Source organism: Micrasema longulum, unplaced genomic scaffold, assembly GCF_059751315.1.
Source record: "Micrasema longulum isolate JH-2025_06_02 unplaced genomic scaffold, ASM5975131v1 h1tg000532l, whole genome shotgun sequence".
Classification (NCBI taxonomy): Eukaryota; Metazoa; Arthropoda; class Insecta; order Trichoptera; family Brachycentridae; genus Micrasema; species Micrasema longulum.
Genome location: NW_028277728.1, coordinates 153,089 through 169,931, shown reverse-complemented (window position 1 = coordinate 169,931; position 16,843 = coordinate 153,089). Strand labels below are relative to the sequence as shown.

The 16,843-nt window shown below is 32.1% G+C and overlaps 1 long non-coding RNA gene across 1 annotated transcript; it reads right to left on the bottom strand.

Annotated features, from left to right (window-relative positions):
• Positions 1-2,266: 2,266 nt before the first annotated feature.
• Positions 2,267-13,540, bottom strand: LOC148280818 (uncharacterized). Its single transcript, XR_015822500.1, has 3 exons — positions 13,497-13,540; positions 11,356-11,400; positions 2,267-2,568 (listed from the first exon to the last, which is right to left on the bottom strand). It is a non-coding gene; the product is annotated as an uncharacterized LOC148280818 (long non-coding RNA).
• Between the last annotated feature and the right edge of the window lie 3,303 nt (positions 13,541-16,843).

Here is a 16,843-nt window from a genome sequence, read left to right as displayed (position 1 = left end):
TAGAACTCTGATAAAAAACGCAATCTATGAATTTGTTTCGTATTTGCGTTTAGAATCCCCTTAATCGATCATTTGTAAATGAATATAGAAAATAAGCCATACAAAACACAAAGCGTAAGCATATACATAAATCACGCGGATTGCTTTTTTTTATTTATAATAATTTCAAACATTAATTACTTCCTAAAACTCTTGCAACAAGTTAACAATAAAGGCAGTAATATGAATAATCTAGAATAATAGAAATTCACAAAAAAATAAATTCTGAGAACAACTTAATTAATAATCACACATTTAATCACCCCTCGCTTTTATTGAATATGTTCGCTTTGCGACCTCCCTCACTCTACTTACCCACGTAGACCCGCGTCTGATAACACCCTCTTAGCCGAGTGATGTCTTCCCACATATTAAATCTTCGGCTTAATTATTGTAACTTCCACTTATGTGCTAAATTTTAAGAAATTAATTCTATAAGTTCTTTTCCTCATTGATCCTGTTTCTATATCTGTACTTTAGATAACTATCCATATATGTATATGCTCACACCTTACATAAGTGGAATAAACCCACCTCACTGATTAATTTGTTTATATTTTGTTTAAATTCTATGACATTGTGAACAATATTCTGTGTTTACTATATTAGTTTTATATCACCCGTCGATAGGGGGAGTGCTCTCTCGAAACTGTAGTAGTGTTCTTGTAAAAGAATAAAAATTGTGTTACACCAATAACAAAGTTTTATTTTCATAAAAGTAAAGAAAAACAAATAAATGAAAACATACAATTTCCTAATGGAATAGAGGGATCTAATATATCTAATAAATTTAACAAATATTTTATAAGAAGCGTGGAAGAGATAAATGAGAATATAGAACATATAAATTATAATTTTAAGTTAGATGAAAAACAGGAAACCAAATTAACATTAAAAAAATTTACACAAAAAGATCTTTACGCAATAATTAAAACAATTAAATCAAAACCTAGTCCAGATGGAATTACAATTAAATTATTGAAAAATACTCTACCCATCATAGGAAATTACTTATTGGATATTATAAATGAATCGTTATTGCATGGAGTCTTCCCGAAATCATGAAAAACATCATGTGTCATTCCAATAGCAAAAATAAAAAAATCAGTGAAGTGTGAAGAATACAGGCCCATAAACACCCTTCCAAAATATGAACAATTATTTGAATATATTGTAAAGAATGAGTTAGTTAATTTTTCGGAACAATAAGAAGCATTATGCAAAGAACAATGTGGATTTTGAACCAATCAATCTTGTGAAATGGCTATTAACTTGGTTTTAGAAGATTGAAAAGAGGAAACCGATAAGAACATGTTCGTAATTGCAGTTTTTTTGGATTTTAAAAGAGCTTTCAAAACAATTGACCGAGAAATAATTAGTAAAAAATTGAAAAAAATAGGAATAAAAGGAAAAACTATAAAATGGTTTGAAGAGTACCTTGGCGATAGATACCAAATAAAGAAGGTGAATGATGAAATTTCCGAGCCCCTCAAAATTTCATTGGGAGTACCACAAGGATCGGTTCTCGGACCGGTTTTGTTTATTATATACATAAATGATATTATCGAAACATTAAAATATTCAAAGATAAGACTCTTTGCAGACGATGCCTTAATATATATATTGGGAGAAAATTATAAAACAATTATGGACAGACTAAATCATAATCTTGATAGTGTATCACTGTGGCTTAAAATTAATTAATTAAAATTAAATGTGAACAAAACTAAATATATGAATATGGGAAACAAAAGAATAGAAATTACACCATCAATTGAAATAGAAAATGAAAAACTTAATAAAGTCACTGAAATTAAATATTTAGGTGTAATGTTGGATTCAAAACTTACATTTCACCAAAACGCTAAGATGGTAATAAATAAGATTGCAAAAAAAATGTCAATTTTGGGAAGAATCAGAAGATTTATTGATAAGGACTCTTGCAAAACTATTTACAAAGCAATTATTGAACCACACGTTAACTACTGTAGTAGCATTTTATTTTTATCAAATAAAGAAAACATAGATAAACTAACTGTATTACAAAATAAAGCCTTTAGAATCATTTTGAAAAAAAAAACAGATATACGAGGGTAAAGTCGATGGTAAATGAAATGAAATGAAATTATTAACATATAAACAAAGAATATTTTACAATACAATGATATTTGTTCATAAAATTATAAACTCTAATAAAAAAACAGAATTTTGGAAAAAAATTGATCGGAACCAGCATGAACATGATCACAATACTAGAGAAAAGAACAAAATTAGACTTCCATTTAGGAAAAAGGCAAAGTCACAAAATTCAATTTTATTTAAAGCAATTAAAAAGTATTACGAAATGGAAAAAAATATTTATGAAGAAAAAAACATTAAGATTTAAATAAAAAAATAAAAAATAGTATTTTATTAATTACTTCCTTTAATTTACAATAATTTCAAAAATTATATTTCTGTTAAAATATTGTCTAAAATTTGAGTTGTTTTTGATGGAAAATCATTTGTAGATTCGGGATTATTGGGCACCTGAAAGAAAAACATTAAAACATATTGGGTATTACTATTTTAAGAATGATTTTTTTATTTCATATTTTAATCAAGTTTGTTAAACTACCATAGATATTTTAAATGAAAAAAACAAGGTGAAATTTAATATTTAAAAAAAAAACTTAAAACAAAAATTTATAAAAATATTGATCCCAGATGAATAGTGTAACAAAATGTGGAATAATATGAATAATAAGTAAACAATAATATAAATAAATCAAGTGAGAGATACGCTTTTTTCTTCGCTCGTAGATTATAAACACAGTGTTTCAGGACCAGATCGCGAAACTTCAGAGCAATTTTCGTCATAGTGAACTTAAAAAAAAATCCACATGTTTTTTTTTTCTAAAACCGTTTTTTTTTTTAATTAAGAATTTTTTATAACTGGAAGGATCCTACAAAAACCTTCCCCTCCCCCTACAAAAAAAAGAGAAAAAACGTATTTGATCAACGAAACTATACGCATCAGATGCGGACAAGGTAAGCGGCTGGGTAGGGAAAGAGTACAGGTCTGTGGAAGGGATGCTAGTCCGAAAAGTCAACGATTTTCTCCATTTTTAGATTATATAGAAAAAGAAATAACAAAGTAATAAAAAAATTAATTGAAATTCCTTATAACTTTAAAAATCTTGATTTGTCCTTTTAAATCTATTTCATTGCCTAAAGTACTCCGTTCCTGATACAATACACTGATGCCAACGTTTTTTCAAATCCTCGAAACAATTTTTAAAGTACATTTTTGGAATGGCCTCTAAAAGCGCGCAGCGATTCGGTTGTAATCTCTTCAATCGTGGCAAAACAATTTCTCCGGTGCGGTCTCTTAGGCTTAGGGAATAGCCAGAACTTACACGGTTGTGGAACAATATAAGTTGATTCGGTTGTAATCTCTTCAATCGTGTCAAAACAATGTCTCCGGTGCGGTCTCTTAGGCTTAGGGAATAGCCAGAACTTACACGGTTGTGGAACAATATAAGTTGATTCGGTTGTAATCTCTTCAATCGTGTCAAAACAATGTCTCCGGTGCGGTCTCTTAGGCTTGGGGAATAGCCAGAACTTACACGGTTGTGGAACAATATAAGTTGATTCGGTTGTAATCTCTTCAATCGTGTCAAAACAATGTCTCCGGTGCGGTCTCTTAGGCTTAGGGAATAGCCAGAACTTACACGGTTGTGGAACAATATAAGTTGATTCGGTTGTAATCTCTTCAATCGTGTCAAAACAATGTCTCCGGTGCGGTCTCTTAGGCTTGGGGAATAGCCAGAACTTACACGGTTGTGGAACAATATAAGTTGATTCGGTTGTAATCTCTTCAATCGTGTCAAAACAATGTCTCCGGTGCGGTCTCTTAGGCTTAGGGAATAGCCAGAACTTACAGGGTTTTGGAACAATATAAGTTGATTCGGTTGTAATCTCTTCAATTGTGTCAAAACAATGTCTCCGGTGCGGTCTCTTAGGCTTGGGGAATAGCCAGAACTTACCTTAGCCAGGTTGTGGAACAATATAAGTTGATTTCTTGGCGAAATGGTCTCGAAACACCAATGCAGTGTAAGATGGTGCAGTATCGTGGAATAAAAATCAAGGATTGTCTGATAGTCAGAAAGCATTGTTTTGCAGAATTCAACGCGACGCTGTTTTTTCCAAAAAAAATGAGTCTTTTTGACATCAAACGAGATCTAACTCTATTCAGGCACAGAACATTTTTCATAATGGTCTGGACTGATTCAAATGAAATGTTAACAGTATTTACGACGTTTTTTATTGTCAATCGACGATTTTATGGCATCAAATCTTTGGTTTATTTGACGTGTTGTTCATCAGTTTATGTTGATGGTGATTCTGGGCGATTTGTCTTCAGCGCTTTTTTTGCCTTCTTTGTATTGCTTTTCTACTTGTAAACATTTTTTTCTTACGAAACCCGGTCACCAAAGGGCTTTTTGCACTATTTAAAACAATTCTAAATCATAAATTTTATTGCGCAAACAAAAAAATTACATAACTTCTTTGCTCAACAAAATCAGGCATTGTGCAAATAGCTAAATTAATTTTTTGTTGTTTTCAAAACATGTGCGTAACTACTTGATAAATGCAGATATTGACATCAAATCTGACACAGATATGATTAATAGTACTACTAATCTAAAGAAAGATTTGCCAGAATTTAAGAGCGTCCATATTTCAAATTGAAAATTTCACCTCATTTTTTGATCCAAGTAATATATGAAAAAGAAAATAGTTTATGGATTTAAAGAAAAAATATTTAAAAAAAAGTTTGCTGTGAGTATTGTTCCTTTGAAATTTCGCGGTCTGGTCTTGGAACTCCGTGTCAATGTATTTATTAACGATATATTTGAACAGACATGAGATGTTTAAATAATCACAACTTCAAAAATATGCATAAATTGGGACATGGAAAGAGACGTGCTTTGGTAAATTGGTAGTAAAATCTATGCATATGTGATTTTTTTAAAATTGATGTATACTGGTTTCTTTTTACCCTTGTGTAAATTTACTATAAAAAAATAAAATTAATAAAAAATTGCATTTTTCTTTAGTTATATATTATTCAAATGAATGAGCTATACACAAAGTTTCAATATTATCAAGACCATAATCTCACATTTCTGAACACGCTAGAAAGATTCTTGGTTTACTTGCGAAGAGATAATTATATTACCAGTTTGAGTAATTTGGTGTCAATTTAGTTAATAATTTTCATACAAAGTAATAACCAAATTGCTCGGTTAAGCTTTAACACAGTTTGAAATAAAATTTTAAATTAATATAACTTTACCGAGAACTTAGATACATTGTACCAAAACGATTAACAAATGAGTTTTCATGAAGAAATATAATATATAGATATATAATGTACTATTTTAACTAATAATATTATTTCAACAATGTTTTGTGAGTCCAAATGTTTGCAGACTGGCTGGATTTCATCCTTAGGGAAATATTTCAATCTTAAACTATTGCAACACAGAGGGAAAACATTTAGGAGAGGAAATATGGAGGTCTAGACATTTACAGGGCTTATTACCTGTCATATGCTGGTTTAAGTGGCCATTTTACAATTCGTGCAACATTTACCATTCTGCCTATGTTTTCACATCCACATTTTTTCAACTCTTCCACCTGTTGACTTTTTTGAAGTAAAATAGCTGAAACCTGTATCATGTGGGTGAGATTCTCAAAAATGTTTTTCCTCTCTGATGCATTTTTTTTACCTTAATAACTCCCTAGGGAGGAAATCCAGCCATTCTGCAAACATTTGGACATACACAAAACATTGTTGAATTAACTAACTGGTAAAAGAAGAAGTATAAAAATTGCAAAATTGTTTTCATGCGTTGCCTAGTAATTGGTTAAGCCGGCTGAATCTCACCCGCATGATGACGGCTTCAGCTCTTTTACTTCCCAAAAGTCAACAAATGAAAGAGTTGAGGAAATGTTGATGTTCGTACATAGGCAGAATGGTGAATGTTACACACTGTGTGAAGTGGCCACTTAAACCAGCCAATGACAGGTCATAAGCCCTATAAATGCCTATGCATCTATATTCCCTTCTCTGAATGTTTTCCTTCTCTGTGTAAATTTAGGTTGAGGTAATCGAATTTATTTTTATTGGAAAATATAGAACGGATTGAAAAAGCTTCAAATCGAGTTACGAGTATATATATATATATATATATGATTTAGGAATAAATAATTGATTGTGTCAAAAAAAATATTATTTTTAAATAATAATTTAAAAATAATATTCAATAGAATAAGGAAAGTTGATTGCTATGAGAAATTGGATGGAAAAAATGTTTTCGTATGCGCGGTAAAAATTAGAGCATTCATTTGTTCGGCGGAAATGAATTAAATTAACACGAACTATTATGAATGAAAAAGTGTTGTGAAGATTTCTGGTTTCCGGATAGCCAACTCATCAACCAGAAGAACTTGTGACGTGTAACTATAAAATTTAATACGATAAATTTTGAAATGATGACTTTTTTTCGAAATTTATTTGAAAACACTTACGGATTAGATTCATTAAACAAAATATGTTTTATATTTTAAATTCAAATTCTACTGGTAGATTATTACACAATTTCAGTCCCCGGTTTATTAGTCTCGACTGTCCGGGTCTCGTTTTAAAAAGTTGTATTTGATATTGTTCTGATATTTTTGAATTGTGTCCATGTTTACCATTTTTTAGTTCTTCGTCCACAATCACAATGATTGGCGGGGGGAGGTAGTCGTTATACGTGGCGAGAGAGGGACATATAGAGCGGGCGACAGCGCGCTATCTCTCTCGCGACAAGATTGGTCGGTACGGTACTGTCCGGCCGGTATAGGCCGCGCATATTTTTTGTGTATAAAAAGCCGCAGCGCCATTAGATAAATCAGTCTCATTCTACTGCTCGTGTTTGAATCATCTTTCGTTCTACCCTCCGCCGATACCAACTATTCTACAAGACCTTCACCTGCCATTGGATTCGACTACTAGACTTCTCGCCTTACGGATACCGACCGTGGCGCTTTTCTCTGGAGTTAAAGTTCTTTAAGAACTACGAGTCAGATCGGCTTTCCACTGCCCTACAACCAGCGAAAGGGATGACTTAATGAAAGTGGTGGACCTGCTGACTCGTCGGTAGCGCTTCAGCTACAGATATCATTGTAGACAAAGACCCAAAACTTGGAATAAACATGAACATACTAGAAAATCATCAGAACAATATAACATACACCATTCCAAAACGAGACAAAGACAATCGGGACAAACAAATCAGGGACTTAACTTATACAAAACTAAACAAAAGACTCAGACCAACTTTTCAAAAGGGATAAAAATATTATTATTATCAGATTATGAATAAAAATTATGTATTATTTTTGTAAAGTAAATAATAATCCGTAAGGGTTAGTAAATAAATTTCAAATAAAACAATAATATTTCGTACAATCAATTTCTCCAAATGGCAAGCAACAGTTCATTATTGTTACATGAAGGTAAGATGATCAGTCTTACGCTTCAGATACCATTTCAGGGACTATGAAGTATTCTAGTGTGAAAACACCCATTCAAACAAATATTTCACATCAACCATATCGGGAATCGAACCCGAGACCCCTTGCATGGCAGGCTAATGCGCTGACCATTACTCCACAAGGCTGAAAATTTATCATTATTCATTAGTTACACTAAAAATTATACAAATTGTAACATACCTGGCTTGGTGTAAGAGTTATTGGTTCTTCTGCAGTATCAGGAAGCTACAAAAAATATTATTTGTATTTTTTTTCCTACACAAAAGCGTAATTTGCTACAAATGTGCGAATAAATCAAAATCATGATCTCTACCCCATCTGCACCCAGAGGTGCATAGGGTACTGCATCGCTACATCAATCGCATGTCTTCATCATGACTGCTAGTCAAACTGCTGGTCTAGCACCAGCATCAAAGAACTAAGAAATATTCTTGTGTAAAAACACATTTTTATGCAAATATTTCATCATATCGAACCCGAGACTGAGCTGACCATAAGACCACTAGCTCGACTGTGGTGCATAAATCACTGCAATAGTACTCCAATTGCAGCGTATGTATCTGAATAACTTATATTTATTTATTATCACCTAAAGGGCTTTTACAAAATATATTGAAGGAATGTAAATGTTCAAATATGGGTAGAATGGTGAATGTTACACAGTATGTTAAGTGGCTACTTAAATCAGCCAATGACAGGTCATAAGCCCTTTAGATGCCTAGATTTCTATATTATCTTCTCTAAAATGTTCTTCATTTCTGTTGTAATATGTTAATATTATAAAGGTTATAAACAATTAATAAATATAAAAACTTAATTTAAAATGAAAAATATATCATCACCATCATCATCATTCCCTTTCCGCACATAATAGTGCATAGAGGTACTGCATTATTACACCAATCGAAGCGTATCTTGATTTTTTTTGTTACCTGAAGGTAAGATAATTAGTCTTACGCCTTAGGTACCAGTACAGGGACTATGAAATATACAACAACAAAAACAAACCGTCACGCCGTTTTCCCGTATGGGTAGGCAGAGAGGTTATTACGGCACATCACTCTATTATTGAATACGGATCTCGCTTTCTCTATATTCATACATCTTCTCATGCACGCGCGCTGATTATTCCGACTTTTAACATGTCCTCCTTCAAGTATTTGTTAGATTTGGTATTTATGTCTTATATTTATTTTATTTTATTTATTCAGAAAACATACAGTCATACATAATAAGTATTAGAAACAACATTTTTTTAACATAAAAAGACCAATTAAGTTTTCATAAATTATGCAAAAGATATAAACATTAAATGTGACAAAAAAAATGAATAAGAATTTCAAGTGAGAAAAGATAAAATATTTTATTAAATATTATAGTGTGAAAACTTGCTTCATATAAATATTTCATATTAACAACGTCGGAAATCAAACCCGAGACCTCTTGCATGGTGGAAATATATATATTAAATACAAATGAAAATCCTAGAAAATAAAATACTATTCAATTTTTTAAAAGAGTAATTGGCTCTTGAAGTTAGATAAAGTTATACCGAATACATTTATTTTTTCCCGATCATCAGTGCATTTGTTCCCGAAAGAGTAAATTCTCAAGAACAGAGAATTTATGCGCGAATTTGACTTAGGATATTATATCAATAGATTTTTAATAAATATGATGCCCTATTAGGCACATCGAAATATATACATTTGACCAAATCAGGATCATCAAAAAGATTATCTACAACTTTACGCAATAAAATCATTTTTTTTCCACATTCAGGGTATTATCAGTCATTCGCATTAGGTGCCAGTATAGGAGCAATTAAATATTGCAGTACGGAATTAATGTTAAAACTGATATTTCATATCTGCCCCGCCAGGAATCGAACCCATGACCTCAATTATGGTACGCGAATGCGCCAACCATTTTATTATCTATTTAACTTTTTATACAAAATGTTATTTGCACACTGGCGGGCTTATTGTCAAATGGCAATTTCTTCCATCCAACCAATAAAATTATAGTTTCATTTTTGTAATTCAAGTTACATAACATATTCAATAGAAATTAAAAGTTGAAAAGCTAAAGATATATAAAAATATAAATAAACGTATTTGTTTATAAATTACCTAAAATCAAAACTATTACTCAATGGGAAAAAAGAAAAAAGAGGAAAAAGGAAAGGAGGAGAGATTAAGGAAGAGAAAGGAGATGTTTTTTCAGACGTGATTTAAACTGAGACAATGTAGTAACATCTTTGATGGTGGATGGAAGATGATTCTACAGTCGAGCCTCATGGACACTATATGAGTTAGAGAAGAAAGAGGAATTGTGGATGGGTATTAAGAGAGAGCCTTGAGAATTAGAACGAAGAGGTAAACCATGAACTGATAAGCGTTGAAATTTTTCATGCAGGTATATAGGAGCGTCAGGAAAATGAAGTACATTGCACAGAAGTGAGAGGGAGTGATAGTCTCTCCGCTGTCTAATTTTGAGCCATTTCAGTTGCCTACGATAATCAGAAACGTGGTCATATTTCCTAAGACCAAAAATGTACCTTATGCATGTATTCTGAAGTCGATCAGGTTTATTTAGTTGCTCACAGCTTAAATCGGTCATGGAAACATCAGCAAAAAAAGGCAAAAAAAACATTACATGGCGGACTTATCGCCATTTTTTTTCAGAGTTTTACCGGAGAGGAGCCATCGAGACTAAAACACCCATCCACGGATCTGCTTCTATTCTTGATTCCAACTGGATATTAGAGAAAGTCGACATTAATATTTTAGTTTTCGAAACATTTTCAAGGAAAACTTATCATTTCTCATTGTTATCTAATTACAAATTGAGTGTTGAACCTCTGAGTTGGCTCACGATACCAAGGGATCACATAAAAAACTTTTTGTTTTATTATTTAAATATTAAAGACATATTTTTTTAAATTTTGTATTATTTTATTTATTTATTTAGATATACGCCCAATGGGCATTTTTAAGGACATATTAATACATAGAAAATTATTATAAAGGAAAGAAGAAACACACAATGGTATACAGTAGACTTGGTGGGAGTAGAAACGGGAGAGAGGTGCTTATAATTGAATTTGATTTAGTGACCGTTTGAAATAAGACAACTTGTTATCAAAGAAATCAAAACTGGTATGTTTGTTGGCAGACCTAAGAATTCTGGGCACAGGGGAATTAAAACCATAGTTAGTTCTATGGTCATTGGTATGAAAGAGTAAGTTTTGTCTGAGGTTTCTAAATGGGATATTTAATTTTACTGGGCTCACTATGTCGTGCGCATTAAAGAGTGAGTTGAAAATTTTAAATAGGACTAGAAGGTCGGATTTATTTCAACGGTCTTAAAGAAAATATATATTTACGCCAGTTTTAACTCATTATACATATGTATATTGGTCGGTGGATAAGCCCAACCTCCAGCCTATCCTTCTTAAAAATCGATGTTAAACTGATTCAATATTTTTTTGTGTGAACATCATAATATGAAGACCAGATAACAGAGGAATACTCTAGATACGGGCGAACTAGGGAACAGAAGAGAGTTTTAAGGGTATTGATGTTTTTGAAGTCAGTTGTGCTTCTGTTAATAAATCCAAGGAGTTTTAAGGAAGTTTTATGTTCAAAATTTTTTTGTAGTAAGCAAATAAAAAAACTAAATCAAATAAAAGTGAGGACAAATCAAATAAAAGTGAGGACATACTTGCAGATTTTTGATAGTTTCTTCCTTAAACTTCTGGCCGGTGTTCTGGAATAAATAAATATATGAATGTAAATTGTTTCATTTGGTTTTTATTTATTTGATGTACAGTGATTGTATCAATTTGATTTTCTTATCAATAAGACCGTTGATCCAGTATTAAGATAGAATAATCCTTGTTTCATAGTATGTATCATTGTTGAATAACCTCATGAAATAAAATAAAATAACCCAACCAACAGTCATAAGCCGTACATATGACTAAATTTCTACATGTCTTTTTTCGGACGCCATATGTGGGAGTTAAATGCCAAACCGCTACTGTCCATAAACACTGTTTTTGGAAAGGCCAATAAAACTTGTAGCAAAAAGACGATTCATTTCAAGTTGAATGTGCACATTGAACTTAAACAAAAATGCTAATTTTTTAACATCTTTTTCTACTCTTCCATCTCTTGAAAACATGCTTTCCAGATACTAATTTTTCTACTTGCTTAAAACATTTGTTGTTTATATTTATTATGCGGTCAGTAACCTCACTTCCCCTTTTAAATACTAACACGTTCGACTTACTTTCGTTCATCGCCAATTCGCTCTTCATTCTAGAGACTATTTTTTGTAAATCCTCGTCGCCGCTTGCTAACAGAACTGCATCATCAACAAACAATAAGCAGCTTACTAAAAAAATATCAATTATTGCTCCAATACTTATCCATTCTATCGGGGCTACATAGTTTAGAAATATTCCCAAATTCCACTGATAATTGAGCCAGCATCCTAAATAAAGACTTCCATATTCTCCCTTAATCCATTGAAGATGTTCGGATTTGTTCTGCGTTTTGCCAGGGTTTTCGAAAATATCCGCGTACTTAGAACTCTTTACAACTCCTCGGTGCGAAGTAGACTCGAGAGTGGCTCGATGATTTGGGAGCCGCATGAACTGAAGTACTCTCTTATGATAGAGAAAATCCAAAAAAAGTTTTTGAGATATCTCTACATGAGAGAGTGCAGGTATTATCCTTGGCTCTACCCGACCGAGTTTCTCCAGGGTATGCTTGGCTACAACAGTTTAAAGACTAGAAAGAATGTGTTTTGACCACACATTTGTATCGATTGTTGCGCGGTATGATCGATAATTCTGAAATTATGATAAGCATTGGTTAGTATGTTCCTGATAATTACCTAAGACAGCGTCAGCATAGATTGTTTCATATTCCGATATTCAGGACCAACCTGCCCATAGTTGTGCCTGTTGGAAGGGCTACCGCTATGCTGAAGAACATCGCTCTGGATATTGATCTGTTCCATGTATCCGAAGGGGTTTTCCGGAGCAAGATTCTTCTACCACTTTGACATGAGTCTCATTCGTGTATTTTTTTTTCTTTTTTATAATATGTACGTATTGAATATATTTTTGTAATGTATATGTTATATTTAAAAATAAATGAATTGAATTGGATGAAAAGTGCTCTCCGTCTTTATTGAAATATTTATTAATCCTAATAAACTCGCTACGGGGTACAACCCAGATGACAGCATGGATTTCTTAGAAGTAACATTTATTTTAATAAACTGTATATCCCAGCAGAAGTGCGAAACTCAGAGAGTGAAGTAATGTTTCAGAAAAAACTTAAAACCCACTTAGCAAAGTAAATGGTTTTACCTTAATTCCTTATTTTAAGTTAATTAAATTAATATTTCAAGAATCTATTTTGTAAAACGACCTTGATACATTGAATTACCAATAGGGGCTGTATAGGTTATCCATATAACATCATCATCATCATTCCCTTTCCGCCCCAAATGGAGCATAAAGCACTGCATTGGTACACCAATCGTGGCGTATCTTAGTCATTTTTTTGTCCCATGAAGATAAGGTAATCAGTCTAACGCTTCAGGTACCAGTCTAGAGACTATGAAATATTCACACACTTTTAAATAAATATTTCATATCAACCGTGTCGGGAATCAAATCCGAGACTTCTTGCTTGCTATGCAAATACGCTGACATAACATCACGTTTTATTGTTAATATTATCCATATTATAATAATAACGATAAATTTATTTTTTTTAAAAAGTACCATAAAAAAAGCATTTTATGTCGAAAACCTTTTAAAAATATACATAAAAAAGGATTCTTACTTTCGTATCAGTTGTTATACCAGGTTGCCAGAATGGTGTTAACTGAAAATGTAAACAGAAAAATAAAACATATAAAATTTTGATTTGAAGTTATTTTATTACTAAAACTTGAAAACCCAGATTATTGTTTGGAATATTAGTTTTTATGCATCTAAAATAATAAATATTCAAACCGCTTTTTAAAACTGCCATTATTTAAAATAAAGAGTGAAAAAAAAATTCGGGCTGTGGTCCTGTGGCTAGTGTCTCGGGCTCACAAATCAAAGGCCCGTGGTTCGAATCCCACCCAACTTGATTCAAATTTTATAATAGTGAGTTATTTACAACTCGTTGAAAATAGACCTCAAAATTAAATATTTGGGTAAATCATAAGAACGCAAAAATTTATTTTTATAAATAAAAAAAAGAAACATCAATAATGCAACAAATATTAATCCACCTATATTTTTTTATTGTGCCGTGTGGATTTTAGCTGACATGACTTATAAGTCATATAGGTGTGACAAAATAATATAAATTAGATACATAGCGCACCCCGCTGATAAAAGTGGAACAATTAAAAAATTCAGGAAGGCGGTTAACTGCACACTCGCCCTATTAGTAAATACAAAAATTATGGCACAACTTAAAGTTTACCACACTTGTGCCATTTAGTTTAAAATATTTTTAGAAATAAAAATGGCATGATGGTCACCCTTGTCATTATTAAATATTGAATTTGAGTAAAAAAATAAAATAAAACATTGACATTTAATTTGTAATTTTAAGGCATAATTAATATTTTTGAAATACATATGCCGTTACTTGTGCGGATAGAAAATATATATTATTTATCTAATTTTGCATTTTTATTTTCATCACAACCCGTTCAGCACTTAACTCAGGAACGACAATTTTTGACTTATGCGATTATTGTTGCTCGGGGGTGATATGTAATAAGTATTTTTTTTAAAGTTAAAAATAGTTCATACCTTAGAATGCAGATTCAAGTATTTACTGGTGCACAGGATTATTATCTGTAAAAAATGACACATTTATCAATTATTTCAAAAAAATAATTTTTTGATTAAAGGACGAATTGCATAAGAGATTATTTTACAAGCACATGGTAAATCCCGTGTTGATGGATTTATTTACCAATAATATTTTACGTTGAAATACATTGCAACAGAGAGAGAGAAAGAACATTTTTGTTTTCACACAGTTTTGGCTAATGCCTATTAATCAAAGCTTACAACTAGAATGGCCAACTCAATCAATTAAAAATCATAGATTTAAAATAATCAAAAAATGAAATAAACAATAAGTCCATTTAAAAAAAAGCATTGAAAAAATTTATTCACAAAACGTAATCTTGAAAATGATTTGTTATGAAAAAAACGTCACAATTAGGAATGTTTTCTTAAAATTGTACATTTGACACTGCACGCAGACTCTTTGACGAAAAGTGATTAACTACGCTAAACACACGCTTAACTGCGGCATTTTCAATAAAATTGGAAGCTTTGGCAACCCTGATTGCAACCGTCATTGACTAAACCAGCGACATCGTATGTTGGTACTTTTGACGTTTACACTCATAAGGATCCGTAAATATTGAAAAAAGGGTGTATGGAACGAATACCGCACTTCATTGTTGTAGGTGTCTCAATAGTGAGGGCTTTTTTATGAGTAAAATTTTATAAAATACTACAAATTACACTGTGTGTTCGTCGGAGTTCGCAAAAAAATGCATATTATTCGGTATGTTGAAAGATAACACTCTGAGTTATTCGACATAAATCACATTTTTGTGGTAGGTTGACTATTAAAACAATTATTACCATAAACCCTAAATTATGGTAGGAGGCATATTACAACATTGCATTTTTTTTCTTACCTTAAATATGTTTTCTTGCTGAAAGACCATGATAATTGTACGCGATAAATAAAAAGTCAGTAAAGTCAGTATAAAAATGCACAAATGTAGAGATCCGTACATTATCGTAAGGCTGAGATACGCATTATCGAACAAATCAAGAAAGGATCTCTGCGCTTGTTTGGACATGCACATGGACAGCGAGAGAACAGCTAAGAATATTTACACTGCAAATGTTGACGGATGCAGAAATAGAGAGAGTCCGAAAAAGACATGGCTTGACCAAATCCAACAAATACTTGAAGATGGACATGTCAAAAGTTGGAATAATCGACGCGCGTGCATGAGAAGAAGTATGAATGTAGAGGAAGCGATATCTGTATGCAAAGATAGAATGATGTGGTGTTTTTTTCTTTTCTGCCTACCCTGACGGGGAAACGGCGTGATGGTTTGTTGTTGTTGTTACCTATATAAAGTTTAAGTAGTTATATAACTTTAAAACCTCACCCTATCAGAAAATTGTTTAATAAAGAAAAATCGACATAGAAAATCGACATTGAAATCGAATGGAAAAATTCCGCAACCATAAAATTAAGAATAGTCTATATGCTTTATATTTTATGTTCAAAGTTCATTAATTCAATTACTCTTATTAAATGAACCTTTACTTATCTACTCTGTTGTGTCAATCAATATTTCCTTGTGCACAATAAAATTTTAGAGAAATTAACAAATTGTTTACATTACGCGGAGACATCACGAATGAGCGCGGCGAAACTGGAGCATAGGGGGAGGATTTTTGGACACAGTCCTATGTATTCAAATATGATTCTACACAACTTTGATCTGACAAAAGTGCCATCATACGATGCCGCTGGTACACATTAAGTTGTAGAACCATTGAACATTCTACCTTTTTAAATGTATCTTAATTTAAATGCCACAGCAGCCGACAGCAACTGCGTGTTTAGATCATTATGCAATTATAGTACGAGCTACGATATAACTTACCAAAATTGATCCCAATGATGAGACAATGGGATTTTCAGCCACCATCTCCAAAATCGTCGTAAACGTATAATTATAACAGCAGTTGATTACACATTTGGAAAACTTTAGTAGCCTGATAGCGATGTGGTCCTCGTCGAGGAGAAAGGAACTCACGTAAAGAATAGAAAGTAGTCCCAAAGGAACTAGAGTTTTGGCTCCAAGTTCGAGTTGCATTTTTACAAGTCTACCCAGTTATATCTGATATTTATAAAATAGTTTATTGCGTTATAATTTATATCCGCACGCCGAAAAAAACTTGAACCACTGTTTTGTTTTGGTTTTGAGTCAAATTTGAATACAGAATCTTTCAAAAAATGCATTTAAAATCTAGACATTCAGACAAGTACCTCACACCTACCCACTTCGACAATTTATTTATTTTGGTTTGGATTACAGAAAGTTAAAATGACGCAACGTTAATTCTGACACACAACGAGCA